The 26,803-nt window shown below is 39.4% G+C and overlaps 1 pseudogene; it reads right to left on the minus strand.

Annotated features, from left to right (window-relative positions):
- Window positions 1-3,290: 3,290 nt before the first annotated feature.
- The window catches only part of LOC117695977 (uncharacterized), a 39,687-nt pseudogene continuing 16,174 nt past the window's right edge, over window positions 3,291-26,803 (minus strand).

The following is a 26,803-nucleotide window of genomic DNA, read 5'->3' on the forward strand; positions in this document are numbered from 1 at the left end:
TCTCTTGCCAGCTTTCATTATGTATGTTTGTTTCCCCCAAAACAAAATGACTGTTCCTAATCATAATTTATGTTATTCATGTTTTATTCTTCAAAATAAAATGCTTGTTCCTAACGACAAAAAAATGGCTGCAATAGGCTAGACCATAAAAACTACATTCTGTATCATTTGACATATAGTAACAACTGAAGGAAATACTGATTGGTAAAAATGTAGCTGTAACTTGACACTGATATGTGTGGTTTTCAAGTTGCGAATCTATATTATGTTCAGGCTCAGGGTGGGAGTGTGGTGGGGTGATGCACCTAAGCTTCTGAGTATATTTTTGTGGTCTTGATTAATCAGTACTGAATTGGCTACAAAAATTCTTATCATTCTTACACTGTCCTGGTGTTTGAATGGTGTTGGCTATTAGTGGACCCCATAACATAAAGGCTCTACCAGATTGCTAACATTCATAGAGTTTCTTTCCAGTATGTACAGGATCATAATGATGAAGACTAGAGATGTGCAGAGGCTTCAATATACTAAATATATTTAGAAGGTTTCTCTCTAGTACATTGTTGTTTTTTGATAATGAAGACTACAGAATTGTGCAAAGGCGTGACCATATTAAGTGCACTCACAGGGTGTCTGTCTTAGCGTTCCCTTTGCTATAAAGAGAGCTCATAAATAAAGCATCTCTTATAAAAAGTCAAATATTTAATTGCAGCTGGCTTATAGTTTCAGAGATTTAATCTATCTTCATCATAGCAGGAAGCATGGCAGGCATGCTGGTGAAGAAGCCAATGGTTCTGCTTCTTGATCCAAGGAAAGCCAGGAAGAAACTGTCTTACAGGTAGCTAGTAGGAGGGTCCATTCAGCACTGGGTGGAACATCAAAGCCCACCCCTATACTGATGCACTTCCTCCAACAAGGCCACATCTCATAATACTGCCACTCCCTGAGCCAAGCATATTTATACTACCACATATCACAGCCTAGCCCATTTAAGCTTGTTTAAACACGTGAATGGAGGGAGACCATATTTAAAAATAGCATAATTCAAAATGCATGAGGTTCAAATTTTAAGAAATGCTCATCTACTATAGCATTCTCAAAATGTTAAGAGTCTCAAGTTCAAAGTCTCTTTTGAGTTTTATCCAATCATATAACTGTAATGCCCTATATCTTCAAAAAATAGCATATCTATCCAAATTCACAGGATATACGTCACCATTTCTAAATGCCATTGTGAGGAAATACTGTAAAGAAGACCAAAAGCCAGCAAGGCAATCTCCAAACTCTGCATCTCCATGTCTGATGTCAAACATTCTTCAGATCTCCAACTCCTTCCTGCTTTGCTCACTGCAGCAAAATACTTTCTCTTTGGCTAGTTTTATTCCCTGAAACAGTTTTCCAGAGCAGGTACCCCACAGCTCTGGAATCTCAAAGTATTAGGGTTTCAAAGGTAACTTCAATATCACAGCTTCTTGTTCCAGTATCTGGGATCCACATGATCAACTGCACTCCTCAAAAGTGATTGGGTCACTTCACCAGCTCTTCCACCTATTCCACTCTATCTTCTGCCTGACTCCACTTTACTGCTGCTGTTGTTGTCTGCTCATCCCATGGGACTGACATCTTCAATATGCTGGCTTCTTCTGCTGTAACTAAGATTCACTGTGTTCCTCTCATGCACTCCCTTCACAGGGCCAAGCCTTAGCTGCTTTGTATGGCAGATTCATTTATGCCTCTGAAACAAATACCGCTTGGGTGATTCTCACACATGACCAACACCAGGTGCACAGCAAGGTACAAACTTGGCGGTCTCTGGAACACAGCTTCTTTGTTCTCTCAGAAAACACTCACCACAAGATTTCACCTCAGTGATGCTGGTTTCTTCTTTGTCACCACTAATTTTCTAACTACAGACAACCAGCATCAATTGTCTCAGTCACCCTGTCTATCCATTCCTCTAAAAGCAGAGCCACATGGACAAAGCTGCTGAGTTCCTCTGCTTGCTAGGGCTGGAACATGGCCCCTTCTATTACTTCATCACCAGCTTTTTATTTTTCAACAACTTCACAGCCTAAGCTTGACAGTCCTGGATATTACTCATTATATTAACCTTGAACTCAGAGGTCTGCATGACTCTGTCTCTTGAATTCTGGGATAAAAAAATGTATTACACTTGGCCTGTACCTAAGCTTTTCATTACCAAAAATTTGTTCTATACCAGGATGATTTTAACCAGAAATCTGATTGACTGTCATTTCCTAGGATTTAAGGCACAAACCCCCATGCCTGGACCTAAGTATATCCTTTTGGATTTTGAATTGAAAACCCAGTACAGTAATAATAATCTGTCCATTGTAAATTTGACACATACTTGTATCTCCTTATGGCCACATAAAAACAATAATTAGTTAATAAAAATGCCTAATATTATACAGTTATCTTTCATACAGCTTCACATCCATATGTTTAGGTGGATGGAATCTTGCCATATCACCATTTCTTTAATATCATTTTGTATCTTTCATCACAGGATTTAGCTTCATTCAACTTCCTGGTGACATTTTCTCTTTGAGCCTAACATTTTATATTTTTCCTTTCTAAGATTACTAAGCATGATCAAAACAATCACCATGAGAGTAAACACAGGCCAAAGGCTATGCTTGGCTTTCCTGAGACTTCCTTTGTCAATGCAATTAACAAAATAAACTTTACCTTCAGATGAGAGCAAAACACAGGAGCATTCTTAACAAAACATTATGAAAATTATATACAAAATTCAAACCACCCTTAGTACATATGTGTTCTACTAGCATGGCCCATGAAGTTCCACTTAATGCATGTACAAATTGAAAGTCTAAAAATCCACGCTGCTTCCAACAAAAGCATGGTAAGGCCTACCAATAATAATACTTAACTCTGGGGTACCAACTTCTGTCTTAGATAGAATTTCCATTGCTAAGAAGAGACACTGTGACCAAGGCAACGGTTTTAAAGTCAAAAAGTTAATTCGGTCTGTCTTACTCTTTCAAATGTTTAGTTTATTACCAACATAGCAGGAAGAATGGCAGCATGCAGGCAGCTATGATGCTAGAGGAGCTGAGAGTTTTGCATTTTCAGGAAAAGGCATCCAGGAAGAGATTGTCATCCAGCAAAATAGTAGGAGAGTCTATTTTGGACTGGCTGGAGCTCCAAAGACCCCCGCACTAGAAATTCACTTCTTTCAAAATAGTAATATCTAACTAGGCCAAACATATTAATATTGTCACTTCTTAGGGGCAAGCATATTCAAATCACAACAGTTTATTTCTATTATAAATTCTTTCATGCATTTAAACATGATTATGACATGCAGATGCTTTACCACACTGATTACTTTCAGAAGGTTTCTCTCTAGTATGTGTTGATTTTTGTATTCAGAGAATACTGTGGCATGTAAAGGATTTTCCAACTTAAGGACATTCACAATATTTCTGTCCAAGTTGTGGTCTTTTCTGTCCTTGTAGATTACAGTGATAGGCACAGGCTTCTCCAGGTTTGTTACATTCATAAGGTTTCTCTAAAGGATGTGTTACTTGAAGTATTTGGAGAGTACATTGTCATGCAAAGACTTTACCTCATTCATGGCATTCATGCAGTTTCTCTACATTATGTGTTCTTTTATGTATCGGGTGATGCCTGTGACATGCAAGCACTTAGCACCTTGATGACACTGAGTCACTCTCTTGAATGTGTTCTATTATGTAGTTGCAGATAAAAGTGAATTGTCAGTTTTTCCACATTGATTACCTAACTAAGGTTTCTCTATGGTATGTGTTCTTTTATGTCTTTGGAGACCACTTTGACATGAAAAGGCTTTACCACATTGATTACATTCATAAGGTTTCTCTCCAGTATGTGTTTTTTTATGATATTGGAGATGACTGTGATCTGAAAAGGCTTTACCACACTGATCACATTCATAGGGTTTCTCTCCAGTATGTGTTCTTTTATGATATCGGAGACCACTGTGAGAGAAAAAGGCTTTAACACATTGATTACATTCATATGGTTTCTCTCCAGTATGTGTTCTATTATGACATTGGAGACTATGGTGACATGAAAAGGCTTTACCACATTGATTACATTGATAAGGTTTCTCTCCAGTATGTGTTCTTCTATGTCTTTGGAGATGACTGGGCCTTGCAAAGGTTTTACCGCATTGATTACATTTATAAGGTTTCTCTTCAATATGTGTTCTTTTGTGATATTGGAGAGTACTATGATCTGAAAAGGCTTTACCACATTGATTGCATTCATAAGGTTTCTCTCCAGTATGTGTTCCTTTATGATATCGGAGACCATTGTGACATGAAAAGGCTTTACCACATTGATTACATTCATAAGGTCTCTCTCCAGTATGTGTTCTTTTATGATACCGGAGACCACTGTGACATGAAAAGGCTTTACCACATTGATTACATTCATAAGGTTTCTCTCCAGTATGTATTCTTTTATGAGATTGGAGATGACTGTGCCATGAAAAGGCTTTACCACATTGATTACATTCATAAGGTTTCTCTCCAGTATGTGTTCTTTTATGATATTGGAGAGTACTGTGATCTGAAAAGGCTTTACCACATTGATTGCATTCATAAGGTCTCTCTCCGGTATGTGTTCTTTTATGATATTGGAGACCATTGTGACATGAAAAGGCTTTACCACATTGATTACATTCATAAGGTTTCTCTCCAGTATGTGTTCTTTTATGAGAGCGGAGATGACTGTGCCATGAAAAGGCTTTACCACATTGATTACATTCATAGGGCTTCTCTCCAGTATGTATTCTTTTATGTCTTTGGAGGCCACTGTGACGTGAAAAGACTTTACCACATTGATTACATTTATGTGGTTTCTCTCCAGTATGTGTTCTTTTATGAGATTGGAGATGACTGTGACATGAAAAGGCTTTACCACATTGATTACATTCATGTGGTTTCTCTCCAGTATGACTTCTTTCATGCCTGCAACAATAATGGGCACATGTGAAAGCTTTACCACATTCATTACCTGATCAATCATTTTACCAATATGAATAAATTTTGCAGTTTTTCTATTAATAAAGAACACTCAGATCTTAAGGTTTTATCACTTTGATGTTCACGGTTTCTATATTTCTATATGATGTATTTCACATGTCTGAAGATATCAGACTATTAAAATACTGATTGCTTTCTTAGTTTTTCCTGTAGTGTGAATCACACCACAGCAGCACTGTGAGCCAGGACAAACAGAAGAATTTCCAAACTTCTAGTACCCATAGAGATTTTCTGCAGTGTGACATTGGGGATGTCCCCAGTTATGTCACAAAACCAATTTATTGCAAATGTCTATCGTATTCTGAAAGTCTACCAAAGGCAGAATACTACATATCTTCTCATTTTTTGGAGTAGAAAGAGGTACGTTGCTTCTTTCAACATCCCTATGCTCACAAGGTTTTATCTATTCTGACAATTGATATACCCATTAATAGAAGAACAGTTAAAGGTTTCCATATTGAATTCACACGATTTGACAGTTTGTTCTTTGTATATAGAATAAGGTTTCTCCACAACTTTCTTCACTGTCACTAACTGACCACTTAATAAACTTAGAAATGTCACTACAGGAATATGAGTATCACCAAATTTACCATGGACTATTGCTTCTTGGATGGCTTTGGATATACATTTATCACAATTCAATGTGCAACATCTAAATATTATGAGACTATTTGGATTGGTAGTTCCACAGCAAAGCTCTAATGGAGCTACAAATCAATTAAAGGTATCTCTTAAGGCATTGTTTCCATGTCTTCTTCCATAGAGGAATGCCTTAAAACATAAATCAGATAACTGACATTGAGGCACATGGCTTTGTGAGAATATTATAATCATAGCTATACTTAAAGGACTGATTTCTTTTTACACACTTGCTTTTCTTTAGAGCTTCCAGAACACATTAAAATTTCCTCACAGGCATATTTGTATCAGCTTGTACATGAAAACTACCTTTCACGCCTTCTAGAACCTTGACGTTGTTCTTCAATATGATGATCTTCCCAACTGTAACCTAAAACACAGTTCCAGAAAATGAATGATATAGTATTGGAAATTAGGTAAAATGCAAGTTACTGTGAATTTTGACAGCACTGAACCTGGTTTATTCAGCTCAATCTTCCTTGTTCTCAATTGAAATAGCAGAGGATCATCAATAACCAAGAATCACTTGTTCCATTATTTTGAAAAGCAAAACAAAATTCACAGTTTTACCTATAGCAGTGAGGTTCCGGTATGTCTCCAGCATCACATCTTTGTAGAGATTCTTCTGGGAAGAATCCAGCAAATTCCACTCTTCTGCAGTGAAGTTCACATGCACGTCCTCATAAGTCACTGCATCCTACAATATCCCATACATGTGTACAACAGAATGCATCATTGTGACATCACTGTAAATAAATGGATACTTTCTAGGCAATCTATTAATGTAATTCTTGTGCTTCCTCCACTTAATTCCTGAAACAGAAGTTACAGTCTAATCATTCTATTATTTTAGAAGGAAATTGAATTATAAGTTTCACCTCTGTTGCTTCTGATCCCTTTCAATAGGATATAGCCTTGCAACACAAATGGCAATTGAGAGGGATATACAGGGGGAAACAGATCAGCAGTACTGAGCACACATCTGAAAAGCTGTATGAACAATTACTAACTACAAAACTGACCAGCATGCTGCGTGTATTTGCTCATGTCTTTAATCGCAGAGGTACAGGCAGGTGTATGTCAGTGAGCTGGATGCTGGCGTGGTCTATGCGATGTGTTGCAGGACAGCAAAAGTTACATATTAAGACCCTGACTACCCTGTAAAAGTCAACAAAGGAAACAAAAAATGATAGAGAGAACTCACAGTTCTTTACTGAAGTTCCTATGAAGAATTATACATTCACTTCAGTTCTGTTTTCATCTTGCAAAAACATGACGTGAACCAGTTTAAACAGCAACATTAATAGATTTTACTAGAAGGAAATGCATGTTTAAACAGTTTAAAATGGACAGATGAAAATATTAGTAAAGTATTTGTTGATCAGAAATGAGGAACATAGAGCAGGAAAGATAGCTCAGGAGTGGAAAGCTCTTGCTGGTCTTCCACATAATGGTGGTCAATTTCTAGTATTTACATGGGGATCAACAACTACCCATTTCTTCAAGATCAAGAGGACTGAGGCCATCTTCCGACAACAATAAAGATGAGGCACACATGATATTCATATTCATGCACACAGGAACAATACTCTTATTCCAAAATTTCACAACAAACACAAGAGTAAGGTAGAATGACATACACCTGGAATCCAATGAGTCTGAAGCCTTGGGCAGTAGTGATATCATGAACGTATGCCATCCGGAGAAATAGGATAATATATATATATATATATATATATATATATATATATATATATATATATGTATATATGTATATATGTATATATGTATATATGTATATATGTATATATGTATATATGTATATACATATATATTGCCGAATTTTAAAATTGAAGATGTGGATGAAGAGCTGCACAAAAGCATGTGCCTATTTTACAAAAACATGTCAGGTGGCTTCTGTGGTTTCTATATCTAGTATCAGCACAGGAAGGGCTTTCCAGAGAAATTTAGTCACAAAAACAATAAACAAAAGATATAAAGTTAAAAATAAAAAACCACCAGGCTTGCAAAATTGCTTAGCATTAAATAGCAAATGTTTATACTGTATCTTATGGGAATTAGAGACTGAGACCAAATGGGGAATGTATGGGAACATGAGAAGAAAGCTGAAGAATCAGTTTCAAGTACAACACAGTAGACACATAGAATAAAATATTTCCTCTCTAAAAGAAATGCAGGGGTAAAGCTGGAGCAGAGACTGAGGGAATGGCCAATGAAAACTTGCCCAGCTAGAGACCCACCTTATAGATAAACACCAATCCATGACATTATTTGAGATACTCTGTTATGCTCCCACACAGGAGCCTTGCATAATTGTCCATTAAGAGGCTCCACCCAGCAGCTGACTTGAAACAGATGCATAGAACCATAGTCAAACATTGAATGGTCCTTGGGGACTGTTATGGAAGAGTTGGGGGAAGGATTGATGGCCCTGAAGACAATAGGAACTCCTCCACAGGAAGACCAACAGTCTCAACTAACCTGGACCCTTGAGGATACTCAGACTGATCCACAAGCCAAATAACACACACAGTCTAGACTAAGGCCCCTAGAACATATGTAGCAGATGTGTAGCTCAGTTTTCATGATGGTCCTCCAACAACTGTATCAGGGGCTGTCCCTAAAGCTGCTGCCTATTTTTGGAATATGCTCCCTGAACTGGGCTGCCATGCCTGGCTTCAATTGAAAGGATGAACTTAACTCAGCAGAGACTTGATGCACCGTGGTGTTGAGATACCCAGGGACCCACACCTTATCAAAGGAGAAACAGAGGATATTAGATAGAGGGACTCTGTGCAGGCAGTGGACCTAGAGTAGGGACTTCACAAAGTTCATAGCTATTTTATTTATAACAGCTTGAAACTGGAAAAATACCAGATGTCACTCAAACAAAATATGGATATAGAAAATGTGGTTCATTTACAAAAGGAAAAACTATTCAGCTATAAAATACAAGGACATCATGAATTTTGAAGGCAAATGGATACAACTAGAAAATACTATCCTGAGTGAGGTAACCCAGACCTAAAAGCACACGGATGTATGTACCCACTTACAAGTGAATAATAATCATAAAAAAGGAAACACACACTATACTCTTTAGACCCAAAGAAGCTAAAGAAGAAGGAAGGCCCAAATGAGCACAGTTGAATCTCACTCAGAAGAGGGACTAAAAGAGTCATAGGAGGCAGATGGAAGAGTGAGAATTGGGTGGGAGAGCAGATAAGAAGGGGAATTAGGGAGAACCAGCAACATGTGTGGTAAGAGACTATGGAGTTGATCTTAGCTGAGATGCATAGCAGTAAGATATGGATGCTGAAGAGGCCACATCTGCAGTCAGGCAGGACCCCCCAGTGGAGAGTTAGAGACAACAACCAATCCAAATACCTTATTACCCAACATTTGCTCCTGTCCACAAGAATACAATCTACAACACAGATTTCATCCAGCAGTAAAATAACCCTTTGATACCATGTTGTTCTAACTTGCTACTCTACTGCTGTGATTGAATCCTCTAAGCAAAACCGTCTCAGGTAATAAGTGGTTATTGTACATGGTTCTGTCAGATCACAGTCCATCATTTTGAGAGCTTAGATTAGAAACTGAAGGCAAAAAGCATGGACAAACACTGTCTCCTGGCTTGCTCTCTTGCTTGGTCAGTGTCTCATGCTCAGCCTGCTCTCTCATCCAGCCCAGGACCACTTGCTTAGGGATATTGCCACCCTCAGTGGAAGAGCCTTCCTTTTTTTTTTTTTGGTTTTTCAAGACAGGGTTTCTCTATGTAGCCCTGGCTATCCTGGAACTCACTCTGTAGACCAGGCTGGACACAAACTCAGAAATTCTCCTGCCTCTGCCTCCCAAGTGCTGGGACTAAAGGTGTGCGCCATCACTGCCTGGCATAGAAGAGTCTTCCTAATCAATCATCGACACTATCTTTCACAGACATAGCACCCAGCCATCCTGATGAGGACACGCCCTCAACTGAGGTTCCTTCAGATGACTTTAGCTCTGAAATGCTGAGAACCGAAAACAAGTATGACACAGATACAATAATAGATGAGGAAGTTGTTATAACACAAAAACAATGAGCTAACCATATCAATACAGAAGCTCCTGCCACCCCATGAGGAACTTAAAGTTTTGGCTGAGCAAGGACAAAATAGGGAGGGCACCTGGCTCAAAGCAGGGAAGGATACACTGGAATGGGGAGCTTAGAAGCTGTGCTGACCTGGGGTGAGGCATCTTTAACCCTGGGTTCCCAGGCCAGTGCTACCAAAGCTGTGGCTAAAACAGCTGGAAGGTGGACAGAAAAGCAGATTATCTCACAGACCCAGAAATGATCACCACAAAGGACAGGATCTCTGTCCCAAGGAAGATATACTAAATTTGTTAGAATCGATGAACAATGACCTTCCATCTCATGACAGCTCCAAGTTCAAAACTACAGACTCACATATGAACTGGGCAGAGGGTAGTTCAGGAGGTGGGAAATGAGGTCATTGTTTTTCTACCTTGTAAAAAAGGTAGATTTTGACCTAGATGCTGTCTGGAAGAGCTCTCTGTCATGAACTGGTCAATAGGTCTAGGTCCTGTTGTTAAGAAGGATTTAACCCAAGGTGTGGGGCTAGTAACTAAATCCATTAGGGTGGAATTTGTTTTATTACCTCAGTGAGAGAATGGCAAACTTCCACACAAAAAATAGCCAGCCACAAGGGAGTGGTAAAGGCTTCCCAGTAGATTCTTCCACTTGGACAGAGGAGAAAATGAAGAGAGGACGGCAGCTGTGAGCCCTGTAGCAGGGTTCCAAGTCTGCGCTAACCTTCCCAGAAATTAAGACCAGAGAAATACCAGGCTCTGGAACATCTTTGAAGCACTTCAGGGCTATGACTTTCCAGTCAATGCACTAAGATGTTATGTCCAAGTCACAGAGACCCCGACAACCAACAAGGAGCCTATTGCAACACAAACACATGGAGGTCTTTATTATGAGGTCTGTAATAAGGATTCTCACCAGTCAGCCTCACATGAGATCGAATCTGAGAGACCAAGTCTAGGGGTGCTGGGTATTTATTGCAGTTACAGCAAGATTGGGACATTAACACACAGGCCAGCAACTTAATATTTTGAAAGCTGCATGACTGGCATAATCTGCAGGAACCAACCAAGGGGGTAAAATCATCTGACACCCATGATGGGTAGACTAACTTTTTCTCTGTAAGGTGTGTTAGTTATCGATATGTAGCTTAACCCTGCAGTTGTACCTTGACTGGCTTTTGACAAGCGGGATTTGTCATAGGATGTTTAGTCAAGTGGACTTTGTGCAATCCCAGAAACAGAATTGATTGGGCTTTACAAACTCATCTTTGTGCCTGCAGTCCTTATTATTGAAAGATGCTCCTTTTCAAGCACAAGCCATGCGTGGCAGTCGAAAAGGTACTTTTTCCAAAGACCTACCTCACTATCTGTTACTGCACTCTCTGGAACTGTTTTCCTGAGCAGGTACCCCACAACTCTGGAATCTCAAAATATTAGGGATTCAAAGGTAACTTTAACATTATAGCTTCTTGTTCCAGTATTTGGGATCCACACATGATCATCTGTCCTCCTCAAAAGAGATTGGGTCTCTTCACCAGCGCTTCCATCTATAGCACTCTAGGTTCTGCTTGATTCCACTTTACTGCTGCTGCTGTTCTCTCTGCTCATCTCTTGGAACTGACATCTTCAATATGCTGGGTTCTTCCCCTGAAACTAGGATTCACTGTTTTCCTCTCATACACTTCCTTCACTGGGCGAAGCCTTAGCTGCTCTGCATGAGATTCATTTATGCCTAAAACCAATACCACCTGGGTGATTCTCACACATGATCAACTCCAGGTGCACAACAAGGGACAACCTTGGCTACCTCTGGAACACAGCCTCTTTTTCCTCTCAGAAAACACTCACCAGAAGATTTCACCTCAGTGATGCTGGTTTCTTTTTCATAACCACTAATTTTCTAACTACAGCCAACCAGCATCAATTGTTTCAGTTGTCCCTTCTATTCTTCCCTCTAAAACAGAGCCACATGGACAAAGCTGCTGAGTTCCTCTGCCTGCTGGGGCTGGAACATGGCCCCTTCTATTACATCATCACCAGCTTTATATTTTTCAACAACTTCACTGCCTAAGCTCGGCTGTCCTGGATCTTACTCAGTAGATGAACCTTAAACTCAGAGGTCTGTATGGCTCTGTCTCTTGAATGCTGGGTAATACATATGTAACACTTTGCCTGTATCTAAGCTTTTCTTTACCTAAAACAGGTTCTGTATCAGGATGACTTGAATCAGAGATTTGCTTGATGCTCATATCCTGGGATTTAAACATGTACATGATGTTTCCCACATGACCGACTGAATTAAGGACTGAAACTTTCCACTATTTTTATGATACCCTTCCTTGGTTTCTCCGTAACCTGACTGATTTGTGGTTTTCTCCTTTAAATACCCTTCCCCCCACCCCCTTGCCTGGAGGTCAACACTCCTTGCTCTGAGTCACGACCTCAGCTGGATGATTTCCGAAATAAAGACTCTTGCTGTTTTGCCAGTTATTAGAGACTAGAGTGAGGGTCTCCCCTCCTGGGGTCTTTCAATAACAACGCCCAAGGTGATATAGTTCTTTTTCCTACAAGTCTGGGGGCGTGTCCATAGGTCGCCCAGCCACAGTACCTGGAAGCAGCTCCGGTCATGCTACTGCCTCAGATTCACAGGCACCGCCACCCGCTCACGGGCAGCCCGGGGCCTCCGCTTCCAACCGCCGGCCATGGTACTGGAAGCTCCGGTCATATCCCCGGTCTGCGGCGGGTGATAGGATTGCCTTGCGAGGTCTGTGACATCAGAAGGAACCCGCCTATGCCACCGGGAACAAGGTGATCCTCCCTGACTGTGGCGGTGTCGGTATGGTAGCGCAGTCACTCTGGCCCAAGGTGAAGTGGATCACATCTGGTGGGGATTTCCAAACATCGTGGGAAATGTAGTCTTCGGCCGGCTGCCATCTTGCTTTTTCTCACGGCATCATGGGATATGTAGTTTGAAGACCAGCCGCCATCTTGAATTGCGTTTACTGCGCATAAGCAGTTAGTTTTCGGACCACAATCTTGGCACGAGTCCTTATGGGAAATGTAGTCTCTGGCTGTTATCTCTGAGTAGCCCTGGCAGTCCAGAAACTCACTCTCTAGACCAGGCTGACCTTGAACTCAGAAATTTGCCTGCCTTTGCCTCCCAAGTGCTGGGATTAAAGGCATGTGCCATCAATTATTGATTATTATTGGCTACTGATTAGTATTGATTATTGATTAGCACTGGTTGGTGATTATTGATTATTACGATTATTGATCACTTTTGGTTATTGACTAGTATTGATAATTGGCAATTGATTAGTATTGATTATTGATTAACATGATTATTGACCATTGTTCCATCACCATCATCCTCTGCCTCTGCCTCCCAAGTGCTGGGATTAAAAGCATGTGCCACCACTGCCCAGCTATACCTGTCTTCTTAATGTATACTATATAAGACAAAACGGTTTGGACACATGTGATGCAGAGTCAGAGAAACCACCCATGTTTCTACAGAAAAGCAACTGGTCCAAATGTTTTCGGCAGATTCAGAATCAGCCATGACAGTGAAATTACTCAGAGGTCACCTCCTGATCTAACTCGTGAGGAGCATCACCAGGCACGTCACAGGTGGTCACATCTGGCTGATGCTTTCCATCCAGTTCCAGAAAGTACCCAACACCCCAGCTCCAACTGCTCAACCGCCTGCCCCTACTCATTATGGGCAGTGATCCTGTGCTCACCATGACTCAATTTCAGAGCTTCCCTGAGGTCTCCACACAGCACCTGAAAGCAGAACTCAGAGCACTCAGGACACAGAGAACTATTCAAGCCTGCACAGGCACAGAAACTTGAAGCAATCACACTAAAATCAGGGACTAGACAAGGCTGGCCACTCTCTCCCTACCTATTCAATATAGTACTCAAAATCTTAGCCAGGGCAATTAGACAACAAAAGGAAATAAAAGGATACAAATAAGAAAGGAATAAGTCAATTATTACTATTTGCAGATGATATGATAATATACATAAGTAACCCCAAAACCTCCAACAGATAACCTGATAAAGGACTTCAGAAAAGTGACTGGATATAAAATTAATTCAAACAAATCAGTAGCCTTCCTCTACTCAAAGGATAAACAGGCTGAGAAAGAGATTAGGGAAATGACACCCTTCATAATAGTCACAAATAATATAAAATTCCTGGGTGTGAATCTAACCAAGCAAGTGAAACATCTGTAGACAAGAATTTCAAGCCTCTGATGAAAGAAATTGAAGATCTCAGAAGATGGAAAGATCTCCCATGCTCATGGATTGGCAGGATTAATATACTAAAAATGGCCATCTTTCTGAAAGCAATCTACAGATTCCATGCAATCCCCATCAAAATTTCAACTCAATTCTTCATAGAGATAGAAAGAGAAATTTGCAAATTCATTGGGAATAACAAAACACCCAGGATAGGGAAAACTATTCTCAACAATAAAAGAACTTCTGGGGGAATCACCATCCCTAACCTCAAACTGTACTACAGAGCAGTAGTGATAAAAACTGCATGGTATTGGTACAAAGACAGGCAGGAAGATCAATGGAATAGAATTGAAGACCCAGAAATGAACCCACATGTCTATGGTCACTTGATCTTTGACAAAGGAGCTAAAACCATCCAGTGGAAAAGGGACAGTATTTTCAACAAATGGTGCAGGTTCACCTGGAGGTCAGCAAGTAGAAGATTGCAAATCGACCATTCTTATCCCCTTGTACAAAGCTCAAGTCCAAGTGGATCAAGATCCTTCACATAAAACCAGATACACTGAAACCAAAGAGAAGAGAAAGTGGGGAAGAGCCTCAAACACATGGGCACAGGGGAAAAGTTCCTGAAATGGACACCAATGATTTATGCTCTGAGATCAAGAATTGACAAATGGGACTTCATAAAATTGCAAAGTTTCTGTAAGGAAAAGGACACTGTCAATAGGACAAAATGGCAACCAAGAGATTGGGAAAAAAATATTTTCCAATCCTACATCTGATAGAGGGCTAATATCCAATGTATACAAAGAACTCAAGAAATTATACTCCAGAGAACCAAATAACCCTATTAAAAATGGAGTACAAAGCAAAAAGATTTCTCAACTGAGGAAACTCAAATGGTTGAAAAACACCTAAAGAAATGTTCAAATCCTTAATCATCAGAAAAATGAAAATCAAAACAACCCCGAGATTCCACCTCACACCAGTCAGAATGGCTAAGATCAAAAACTCAGGTGACAGCAGATGCTGGTGAGGATGTGGAGAAAGAGGAACACTCCTCCATTGTTGGTGGGATTGTAAGCTGGTACAATTATTTTGGAAATCAGTCTGGCAGTTCCTCAGAAAATTGGACATAGCATTACCTGTGGACCCAGCTCTACCACTCCTGGGCATATACCCAGAAGATACTCCAACATAGAACAAGAACATATGCTCCACTATTTTTATAGCAAACTTATTTATAATATCCAGAAGCTGGAAAGAACCCAGAAGTCCTTCAACAGAGGAATGGATACAGAAAATGTGGTACGTTTACACAATGGAATATTACTCAGCTATTTAAAACATTGAATTCATGAAATTCTTACTCAAATGGAAGGTACTAGAAAATATGATCCTGAGTGAGTTAACCCAAACACAAAATAACACACATGGTATGCACTCACTGATAAGTGGATATTAGCCCAAAATCTCAGAATACCTGATACAGTTCACAGACAACATGAAACTCAAGAATAAAGACAAGCCGGGCAGTGGTCCTGCACACCTTTAATCCCAGCACTTGGGAGACAGAGGAAGGTGGATTTCTGAGTTCAAGGTTAGCCTGGTCTATAGAGTGAGTTCCAGGACAGCCAGGGCAACACAGAGAAAGCCTGTCTCAAAAAAAAAACAAAACAGAGAAAGAGAAGGAGAGGGAGAGGGAGAGGGAGAGGGAGAGGGAGAGGGAGAGGGAGAGGGAGAGGGAGAGGGAGAGGGAGAGGGAGAGGGAGAGGGAGAGGGAGAGGGAGAGGGAGAGGGAGAGGGAGAGGGAGAGGGAGAGGGAGAGGAATAGGGAGAGAGAGAGGGAGAGAAAATAAGGAAGACCAAAGTGTGGTTTGAGTGGTTCTTCTTAGAAGAGGGAAACAAAATACTCATGGGAGCAAATACCGAGACAAAGTGTGGAGCAGAGACTGAAGGAAAGGCCACTCAGAAACTGCTGCACCTGGGGATCCATCCTATATACAGTCAACAAACACAGACAATATTGTGAATACCAAGAAGTGCATGCTGACAGGAACATGATATAGCTGTCTCCTGAGAGGCTCTGCCAGAGCCTGACAAATACAGAGGCAGATACCTGCAGCCAACCATTGAATTGAGCACAGGGTCCCCAATGGAGGAGTTAGAGAAAGGACTGAAGGAGCTGAAGGGGTTTACAACCCCAGAGGAAGAGCAACAATATCAACCAACCAGACCCCCCAGGGCTCCCAGGGACTAAACCACCAACTGAGGAGTACACATGGAGAGAACCATGGCTCCATCTGCATATGTACCAGAGGATAGCCCTGTTGGGCATCAATGGGAAGAGAGGCCCTTGGTCTTGTGAAGGCTCAAAGTCACTGTCTTGCTCACAAGCAGGCTTCCGTGCTGCTTAATGAGAAAACAAAATCTCATCCTGGGAATTATGTGATTTTTCTTCAGCACTGGAGATTTTCTTGGCCTTCTCCTATCAGAGACTTTTCAGATCCATGTGTGACCTCTGCAGCTGGGCTACAAATGTGTATTTAATATTTTTTTAATCCCTAGTAATTAGAACGAAATATTACAGACCATACCTGTTGTGTAGACTGTTTGTCATAGCTTGTGCTTTTGATTAAACTGCATGAGGAATCCATGTTTAATACATAAATTGATGAAATATAGATGCGAAAGAGAAAACCCAAAAGCTAAAGTAAACTTAAATTCCCCCACAGAAATTCATTTTAATATTTTATTATTAACTCTTCTTGTTTTCTAATGCATTTATTCACATCTAAAAACATTAAATAGAAAGGGATATGTACGGATGTATGTACTCACATGACACATTTTCTAACCAGTTTCAATGAAAATATTTGAGGTGAAAGTAAGATGGTTTAATTTAGCTTAGGCAAGCCTCAAGTTCATTAGATAGCTGAGCTGGGTCTTGGCCTGATGATCTTCCTGACTTGTCTGTTGGGTTCTGAAGTTAAAGGCATGCACCACCACAGGGACCAGCATGTTTCCTTCCAACTTCCATGTCTAATAATGGTTACTGGAACAATATTTCCCTTTCATCTTCTTTAAAGGAAAGGCATCTGAAAGCACAGTATGACCTTTTCTAGAAAGAACCAGAGCCAGGACTACTGAGTATCCTCTATCTTCTTACTTTCCATTCAATTTCAACCATTGGACAGTAATCACAATTACAGCCATCTCTGGCTCCCCTGTTCTGGAGGGTGTCCCATGATGATCTCCTGGCTGGGTTCAGGGTGAGAGCAGGGAGGGCTAGCTGCTGTCTCCACTGTCTGTAGGTCTCCAGCCTGATTCAGGAGGTCTGGTCCAAGGACACAGAGTGCGGGCAGGAGCTGAGATTGCCTGCCTTCACTGCCACCTCCACTTGCTCAATGCTGTCACTGACTGGTTTCTCCCAGGTGCTGCCCCTGTCTCTCTGCACTGAGCTGACCCAGGCCTGGGCTGGGCCAATAAGAAGCTGGCTAGCTGGCAAGGAAGTAGCTTGGTGTCCCAGGCAGGTTCTGGGAGAGCAGAGCTCTCCCCAAGTGTTACAGGTCTTGTGACATAAATTCTAGGACACCAGGATGATTCTTGAGCACTTTACTTCCCCTAAATAGAGCCCTTATATACAGTTTCAGGGTGGGTTAGGGTGGATCACAACAATCTGTAATGGGGTCTGATGCCCTCTTCTTATGTCTCTGAAGAGAGCAATGATGTACTCATATGCATAAAATAAATAAACAAATCATTAAAAAAACAATAAAACTGTAAAAAGAAAGAAAGAAAAAAGAAAGCTATCTCAACATCAAGAATAAGCATTATTTCAGTGTAAAGGGTTGTAAAAACTTATTTCAAGCAAATAGACCAAAGAAGCAAGCTGGGGTAGCCATTTTAAAATAGTTTTTAAAAAATCAAAAAAATTGGAGAAAGATATGACATATTCATCAAAGGGAAAACAATTACCATAGATGACATTTCAATTATTAACATCTGTGCCTTAAATACAGGGTCACATACCTTTGTAAAATAAAGTATTTTAAAGTAAAAATCACATAATAACCTTCATATTTTATACTTGCAAATTTCAATACTCCATTCTCACCAATGGATAAATTCCCCAGACCAAAATTAGACAGAGAAATACTCCAGCTAACTGATAGCATGAACATGAATCCAGCTGAAATTTGGAGAACATTATACGGAAATATAAGAGAATGTACCTTCTGCTTAGCACCTCATTAAACTCACTTGTAAACTGCAAACATATTCAGACACATTGCAGGTCTCGATACATACAAGAAAAACAAGCTACCACCATGTATCTTCTCAGACCACCATGGATTACAGCTGGATATCAACAAAACCAGAAAGAACACAAAGCTTACAAACTCATGGAAACTGCACACCTCACTACTGAGTGAAAACTAGGTTAAGACAGAAATAAAGGAAGAAATTAGAGACCTTACAGAAGTCAATGCAAATGAATATGCAAAATGCGGAATCTTATGGAACACAAAGAAAATGAAATTGTCTCTAAGATGAACGTTCATAGCACAAAATCCATACATGAAAAAAGTGGAGAGCTCTCACACTGGCAATTTAAGAGCATCCTTTAAAGTCTAGAACAGAAAGAATTGAGTGAACAATGAAGGAAAGAAGTAGACATCAAGATATTGTCAAATTGGGATCAAAATCCATAGAATAGAAAGAGAAGAATACAAAGAATTAATGAAACATGGAGTTGGTCCTTTGAGCCTTTTATTAGACAAAGTAGAAACACTTATTAAAAGACAGAGAATATCCAAATTAATGAAATCTAAAATCAAAATGGTGACAAAAAACCAGACAATGAATAAAGCCAGAGAATGGTAAAGACATAGTTTCAAAATGCCTGTACTCCACCAAACTAGAAATTCTAAAAGGCTAATCTCCTCAATAGGTTCCACTTACCAAAGTTAAATCAAACTAAGGTAAATAACTTAAACAGACCTAAACACCTCGAAAAAGAGAAGTCATTACAAGTCTGCAAACAAATAGAGGCCAGGGCCATGAGTTTCAGGGTAGAATCCTACCAGACTTCCAAAGAGGAGTTCATGAGAATATTCCTCAAAGTATTCAACAATATAGATAAAGAAGAAACCTTAGCTGATTTTATTTTGTGAACCCATGGTTATGCAAATACCCAAATCAATATAAAGACTCAGCTACAAAAAAGAATTACAGACCATTTTCCCTTAAAACCACCGGTGCAAAAATATTTAATAAAATAAAATAAATTAAATAAAATAGAAAACACTTCAAAAGATCATCCCCCATGATCAATGAGGCAGGCTCCATTAAAGAGATCCAGTAATGGTTTAATGTAATGTGCTTAATGTGTAAGAAAATAAAACAAGTGGTCATCTCATTAGATGATGAAAAATTCTGTGACAATATTTAATCCCACTTTATAAGTTTCTGGAGTGATTAAGGAAACAAGGAACATACCTAAACATAATAATGTCACTTTACTACAAACCTATAAACCTATAGCCAACATTAAATTAAATGGAGAGACATTTATATTAATTCCACTAATTCACAAAGAAGATGAGGTGGTTCATTCTCTCCACATCTATTTAAAATACTATCTAAAAGTTTAGCAAGAGCAATAAAACTGAAGAAGATAAAGGTAATACAGATTAGAAAGGAGGAAGTAAAAGTGTCTCTCTCTCTCTCTCTCTCTCTCTCTCTCTCTCTCTCTCTCTCTCTCTCTTTTTTTTTTTTTTTTTTTTTTTTTTTTTTTTGTTTTTCGATTCAGGGTTTCTCTGGGTAGTCCTGGCTGTCCTGGAACTCACTCTGTAGACCAGGCTGGCCTTGAACTAAGAAATCTGCCTGCCTCTACCTCCCAAGTGCTGGGGTTAAAGGTATGCAACACCACTGCCTGGCCAAAATTGTCTTTATTTGAAGATGATACAAGTGGACCAAAACTTCCAAATGTAATTCCTAGAGCTGATAAGCCCTTTCAGCAACTTTGTTGTATACATGATCAACTAAAAATACAAAGAAAATGCAGTGGCATTACAAATGAGTTTGTAACTGCAAACAAAATAGACAGACATCATAAAGTTTGAATTGATTGTTATGCTTGTCACATTTTTTCCTCATAATAAATAACCTTGAGTAACTCAATGGAAGTGTGTTACAAATGAGTTTGCACGTTAAAACAAAATAGAGAGATATCATAAAGTTTGAACTGATTGTTGACACTTGTCACATTTTTCCTCATAATAAATAACCTTGAGTAACTCAGTGTGTTGGGTAAGATCTGACCAAATTCTTTGTAGTCACAGATTACTTTTGGTATTCTTGAGGGTCCTCAAAGACTACTGTGATCCACAAAGGGTTTAATAGATTGATTTCATGCTGAAGAGTTTACTCTTATATAAAGATACCAGAAAGTACACAACTTTAACACATTGACTACGTTTATAGGATTTCTCTGCATTATGACCTTTTCTCATGATTTCTAGGCTGACTGCCACATGCATAAGCTTTACCACATTGCTTATTCATAGCGTTTCTCTCCAGGATGTGTTCTTCTATGTTCATAGATGACTGTGTTGTGAAAAGATTTTATCTCATTGGTAAAATTTGTAAGATATGTCTTCAATATGTGCTCTGTTATATATTCTAATACGTTGATAATATACAAATGTTGAGAAGAAGCAAAAGAAAGTTGCCCTAAGGACCGCCTTTTTGTTACCAATCTCTATTCAATCATAAATTCAACCTAAGTTTTAGGTCATAGGGGACCTGTATAGTTAACAATATCTGACCAGCTTTCATCATTCATTTGTTGTTTCCTAAAACATAACAACTGTTCCTAACCATAATTTCTGTTATTCATGTTTTATTTCTCAAAACATAATGCATATTCCTAACCACAAAAGAACAAATGGCTGTGATAGTGTAGCCCATACAACCTACATTCTGTATCATTTGACATAGAGTAACAACAGAAAAAAAATGTGATTGGGAGAAAAATGTCACTGTAACTTGGCACAGGACAGTGTGATTTTGACTTTTGAATGCTATATAACTTTCTGGTTCAGGGTGGGGGTGAGGCTGGGTATTGCAGATAAGCTTCTGAGTGTAATTTTGTGGCCCTGATTTATCAGCAGTGACTTGATTACAATGAATTCTTATCATTTGCCTTGTCCTGTGTTTGAGTTGTGTTGGATCTCAGTGGACCCCATGATGTAAAGGCTTTAGCACAGTATGTAACCACTGTCCTACATGAATAGTTTCATAATGATGAAGACTACAGAGGTGTGCAAAGGCTGTATTATACTAAACATGTCCATTAGGACTCTGTGGGTGTGTCCTGAGTCACAGAGGGTGTGTTTAAGACTCAGGGGGTGTGTCCTGAGACACAGAGAGATGTACTTAAAACTCAGGGGGTGTGTCCTGAGACACAGGGTGTATGTTTAGCACTCAGCAGGCCAGTCCCTAGTCACTGGGGGCATACTTAAGACTCAGGGGAATATCCTGAGTCACAGAGGATATGTTTAAGATTGAAGGTACTTGTCCTGAGTCACAGTGGGTGTGCTTAAAACTCAGAGGATGTGTCCCAAGACACAGAGGGAGTGATTAAGACTCAGGGGTGTGTGTCCTGTGGCACAGGGAGCTTGTTTAGAACTCTGTCCAGAGTCACAGGGGGTGTGTTTAAGACTCAGAGGGCATGTCCTGAGTCACAGAGGGCATGCTTAAGAATAAGAGGGCATGTCCTGAGTCACAGGGGAAATGCTTAGACTCTAGCATGTATTCTTTCATGATAATGAAGACTAGAGAATAGTGCAAAGGCTTGACCATATTAAATCCACTCACAGGGTGTCTGTCTTAGTGTTTCCATTGCTATGATGAGAAATCATGAACAAGGCAACTCCTATAAAAGCAACACTTTAATTGGGACTGGCTTACAGTTTCAGAGATTTAGTCCTTTTTTGTCATAGTAGGAAGCAATGTAGGCATAATAAAAACATGATGCTGGTGAAGAAGCTGACAGTTCTGCATCTTGATCCTAAGGCAGCCAGGAAGAGACTGTCTGCCAGGGAGCTAGTAGGAGGGCCCATTCTGCACCATGTGGGACTTCAAAAACCAGACCCTTAGTGATGCACTTCCTCCAAGGCCACATCTCATAATAACTTCCTCCCACTCCCTGAGCCAAGCATATTCATACTACCACATTCCACTGCCTGGCCCCATATGATTGTGCAAACACATGAGTGTGTGGGGACCATATTTTTAAACAGCATAATACAAAATATGTGAGGTTCAATTTAAAAAGTCCTCATCATCTATAGAAGTCTCATGAATGTTAAAAGTCCAAAGTTCAAAGTCTCTTCTAAGATTCATCCAATCATATAACTATGATACCCTATACTTTCATAAACATAGCACATAATATCCATCCAAATTCACAGGATATACTTCACCATTCCTAATCACCACTGTGAGGAAATACTGGGACAAAAGAAGACCAACAGCCAGCAAGGCAATCTCCAAACTCTGCATCTCCATGTCTGATGTCAAAGTGTTCTTCAGATCTCCAACTCCTTCCTGTCCTGCTCACTGCAGTACAATTCCTTCTCTTTGGCTGATTATATTTCCTGAAAGTAGTTTTCCTGAGAAGGTATCCAATATCTTGGGAATCTAAAGATTTTGGGGTCTGTAAAGTAACTTCAAAATTACAGCTTCTTGTTCCAGTATCTGGGATCCACAGATGATCTGAACTCCTAAAAAGAAGCTGGGTCTTTCTCCAGCTCTACCCTCTATAGTACACTAGGTTCTGCTTGACTCCAATCAACTGCTGCTGCTGTCCTTTCTGCTCATCCCGTGGGACTGACATCTTCAACATGCTGGGTTCTTCCATGACATACAGTATTCACTGCATTCCTCTCATGCTCACTTCATGGTGCCAAGCCTCAGCTGTGCTGCATGAAATATTCATGCCTTAAAACCAGTGCCACCTGGGTGAGTCTTACACAGGACTGAGTCAAGCTGCACCACATGGGACAACCTTGGCTACCTCTGGAATACAATGTCTTTCTCCTCTTAGAAAACACTTACCAGAAGATTTCACCTCAGTGATGCTGGTTTCTTCTTCCTCACCACTAATTTTCTAACTACAGCCAACCAGCATCAATTGTCTCAGTCATCCCTTCCATTCTTGCCTCTAAGATTTCCTGAGTTCCTCTGCTTGTTGGGGCTGGAACATTGCCCCTTCTATTACATCATCACCAGCTTTCTATTTTTCAACAACTTCACTGCCTAAGCTCAGCTGTCCTTGAACTTGCTCTGTAGATAAACCTTGAACTCAGATTTGCATGGCTCTGTCTTCTGAATGTTGGGTAATACATGTGTAACACTTTGCCCATACCTAAAATTTCCTTACTTAAATCGTGTTCTCTACCTGGAAGACTTGAATCCGAGATCTGTTTGACGTTTATCTGGGATTTAAGGCTCGTACCTCCATGCCTGTACTTAAGTATTTTATTTTAGTTCTTAAAATGATAACCCAGAATAGTAATCACAATCCATCAATTGTCAACTTCACACATACTGGTAACTCTTGTGTCCACATGAAAACAATAACTAGGTGGTAATAATGCCTAACACGGTACAGTTCTCCTTTGTCCAACTTCACATTCGTAAGTTTAGGTGGATGGAATCTTGCCCTAATGTCACTGTTCCTTTAATTCCATTTAATATCATTGATCACAGAATTTACCTTTATTCAACTTCCTGGTTAGATTTTCTCCTTTGACCTAACATTTTATATTTTTTTCTTTCTAACATTACTATGCTTGCTCAAAACAATCATCATGAGACTAAACATAGGTCAAAGGTTTTACTGGCTTCACTGAGACTTCCTTTGTCAGTGCAATGAACATCAACCTCTTTACGTTATCTTCAAGGACACTCTACAGACAAGGGCAAAAGACAGCAACATTCTTCTGCAAAACATCAAATAACTACACACAAAGTTCAAATCACCCTCACTACATATGTGTTTCATATTCCTACTAGGATGGACCAGTAAGTTCCACTTAATGCATATACTGATCCAAAGTCTAAAAACCCACATTGCTCCATAAAACAAAATAAAAAACAACAGTCAGGGCTATCATAGCAATACTTAAGTCTGGGGTACCAACTTCTGTCTTAGATAGAATTTCCATTGCTAAGAAGAGACACTGTAACCAAGGCAACTGTGTTAAAGGCAAATATTTAATTGGGCCTGGCTTACACTTTCAAATGTTTAGTCCATTGCCATCATAGCAGGAATGTCAACATGCAGGCAGCCATGATACTGGAGGAGGAGCTGAGAGTTCTGCATCCTCATGTGAAGGTATTCAGGAAGAGACTGTTTTCCAGGCAAGTGGTAGGAGGGTCTGTTTTGTACTGGCCTGAGCTCCAAAGATCATCACAACAGTAATTCAATTTCTTCAAAAAGGTAACATCTCCCTCAAGGCACATCTCTTAATATTGCTACTTCTTAGGGTCAAGCATATTTAAATCACCACAGTTTATTTCTACTATACTTTCTGGTATCTTTATAGAAGACTAAATTCTTTAGTAAGTAATCAATCCATTAAAGCCTTTGTGTATCACAGTAGTGTTTGGGCACCTTCAATAATGTCAAAAGTAATCTGTGACTGCAAATAAGTTGTATGATCTTACCCAACACACAGTCATTGAGTTTCTCGGGATTATTTATTATGTGAAAAAAATGTGACAAGTGTCAACAATCATTTGAAACTTTACAGAGATATGCACAGGCTTTACCACATTCATTACATTTCTTAAGTTTTCTCTCAAGGGTGTGTTCCTTTAAGTGTTTGGAGAGTACAGTGACACGCAAAGGCTTTATCACATTGACTACATTCATAAGGTTTCACTCTGCACATTTTGTTTTGTGTATTCAGAGATGACTGTGTCCTTGAAAGGCTTTACCTCATTCATGACATTCAGTTTTTCTCCAGTATGTGTTCTTTTATGTAATGGGTGATGACTGTGTCGTGCAAGGGATTAACACCTTGATTACATTGAGTCACTCTCTTGAATGTGTCCTATTATGTAATCACAGATAAAAGTGAATTGCCAAGGTTTTACCACAGTGATTACGTTAATAAAGGTTCTCACCACTGTGATTTCTGTTGTGTTAATATTCAAGCAGGTTTCTCTCTTGCATGTAATCATTCCTGTCACTGCAGATGACTGAACTTGCAAATGCTTTACCACATTGATTTACATCGGTAAAGTTTCTCTCCTGTACATGTTTTTTATAATAATGGAGATTCTAAGGTTCTGAAAAGTCTTTACCACATTAATTACATTCATGAAGTGTCTTTCCAGTATAAAATCATTAATGTTTTCCAGACTAGTGGGACATGCAAATGCTTTAACACAAGGATAACATTCATAGTTTTTCTCCAATATGGGTTCTTGTATAAGTGTTAGGAGGAAAAAAAACTTCATGGAAAGGCTTTACCACCTTGATTATATTCATGAGGTTTCGTTCCACTATGTGTTCTTTTATGTCTTTGGAGATGACTGGATCTTGCAAAGGTTTTACCACATTTATTACAATCATAAGGTTTCTCTTGAGTATGTGTTCTTTTATGATATCGGAGACCATTGTGACATGAAAAGGCTTTACCACATTGATTACATTCATAAGGTTTTTTTCCAGTATGTGTCCTTTTATGGATTTGGAGAGTACTGTGATGTGAAAAGGCTTTACCACATTGATTACATTCATAGGGTTTTGCTCCAGTATGTGTACTTTTATGTCTTTGGAGATTACTGTGACATGAAAAGGCTTTACCACATTGACTACATTCATGAGGTTTCTCTCCAGTATGTGTTCTTTTATGTCTTTGGAGATGACTGTGACATGAAAAGGCTTTACCACATTGATTACATTCATAAGGTTTCTCTCCAGTATGTGTTCTTTTATGTCTTTGGAGATTACTGTGACGTGAAAAGGCTTTACCACATTGGTTACATTCATGTGGTTTCTCTCCAGTATGACTTCTTTCATGCCTGCAACAATAATGGACACATGTGAAAGCTTTACCACATTCATTAACCTGATCAATCATTTTATTAATACAAATAAATTATGCAGTTGGTGTAATATAAAGAACACTCAGATCTTAAGGTTTTATCACTTTGATGTTCACAGTTGTACTTGCTCACTGTGGGTAGCTTTACCTCTTTGAAAACATTTGTGATGGTAAGAGCATTTATTACATGCCTCACATTTTAAACATCTTTTTACTATATGAGATTTCTGTATGATATATTTCACATGTCTGAAGATATCAGGGCATTAAAACACTGATTGCTTTCTTAGTTTTTCCTATAGTGTGAATCACACCACTGCAGCACTGTGAGTGAGATAAACAGAAGAACTTCCAAACTTCTAGTACACATAAAGATTTTCTGCAGTGTGATGTTGGGGATGTTCTCAGGAAAGTCAGAAAACCAATGAATTGCAAATGTCTATCTTATTCAGAAAGTCTACCAAAGGCAGAATACTACATATCTTCTCATTGTTCTGATCTACATAGAGGTACGTTGTTACTTTTAGTATCTCTATGCTCACATGGTTTCATCCATTCTGAGAACTGATACACCCATTAAAAAATAAGAAC

This window comes from Arvicanthis niloticus (genome assembly GCF_011762505.2).
Source record: "Arvicanthis niloticus isolate mArvNil1 chromosome Y unlocalized genomic scaffold, mArvNil1.pat.X SUPER_Y_unloc_2, whole genome shotgun sequence".
In the NCBI taxonomy this organism is placed as follows: domain Eukaryota; kingdom Metazoa; phylum Chordata; class Mammalia; order Rodentia; family Muridae; genus Arvicanthis; species Arvicanthis niloticus.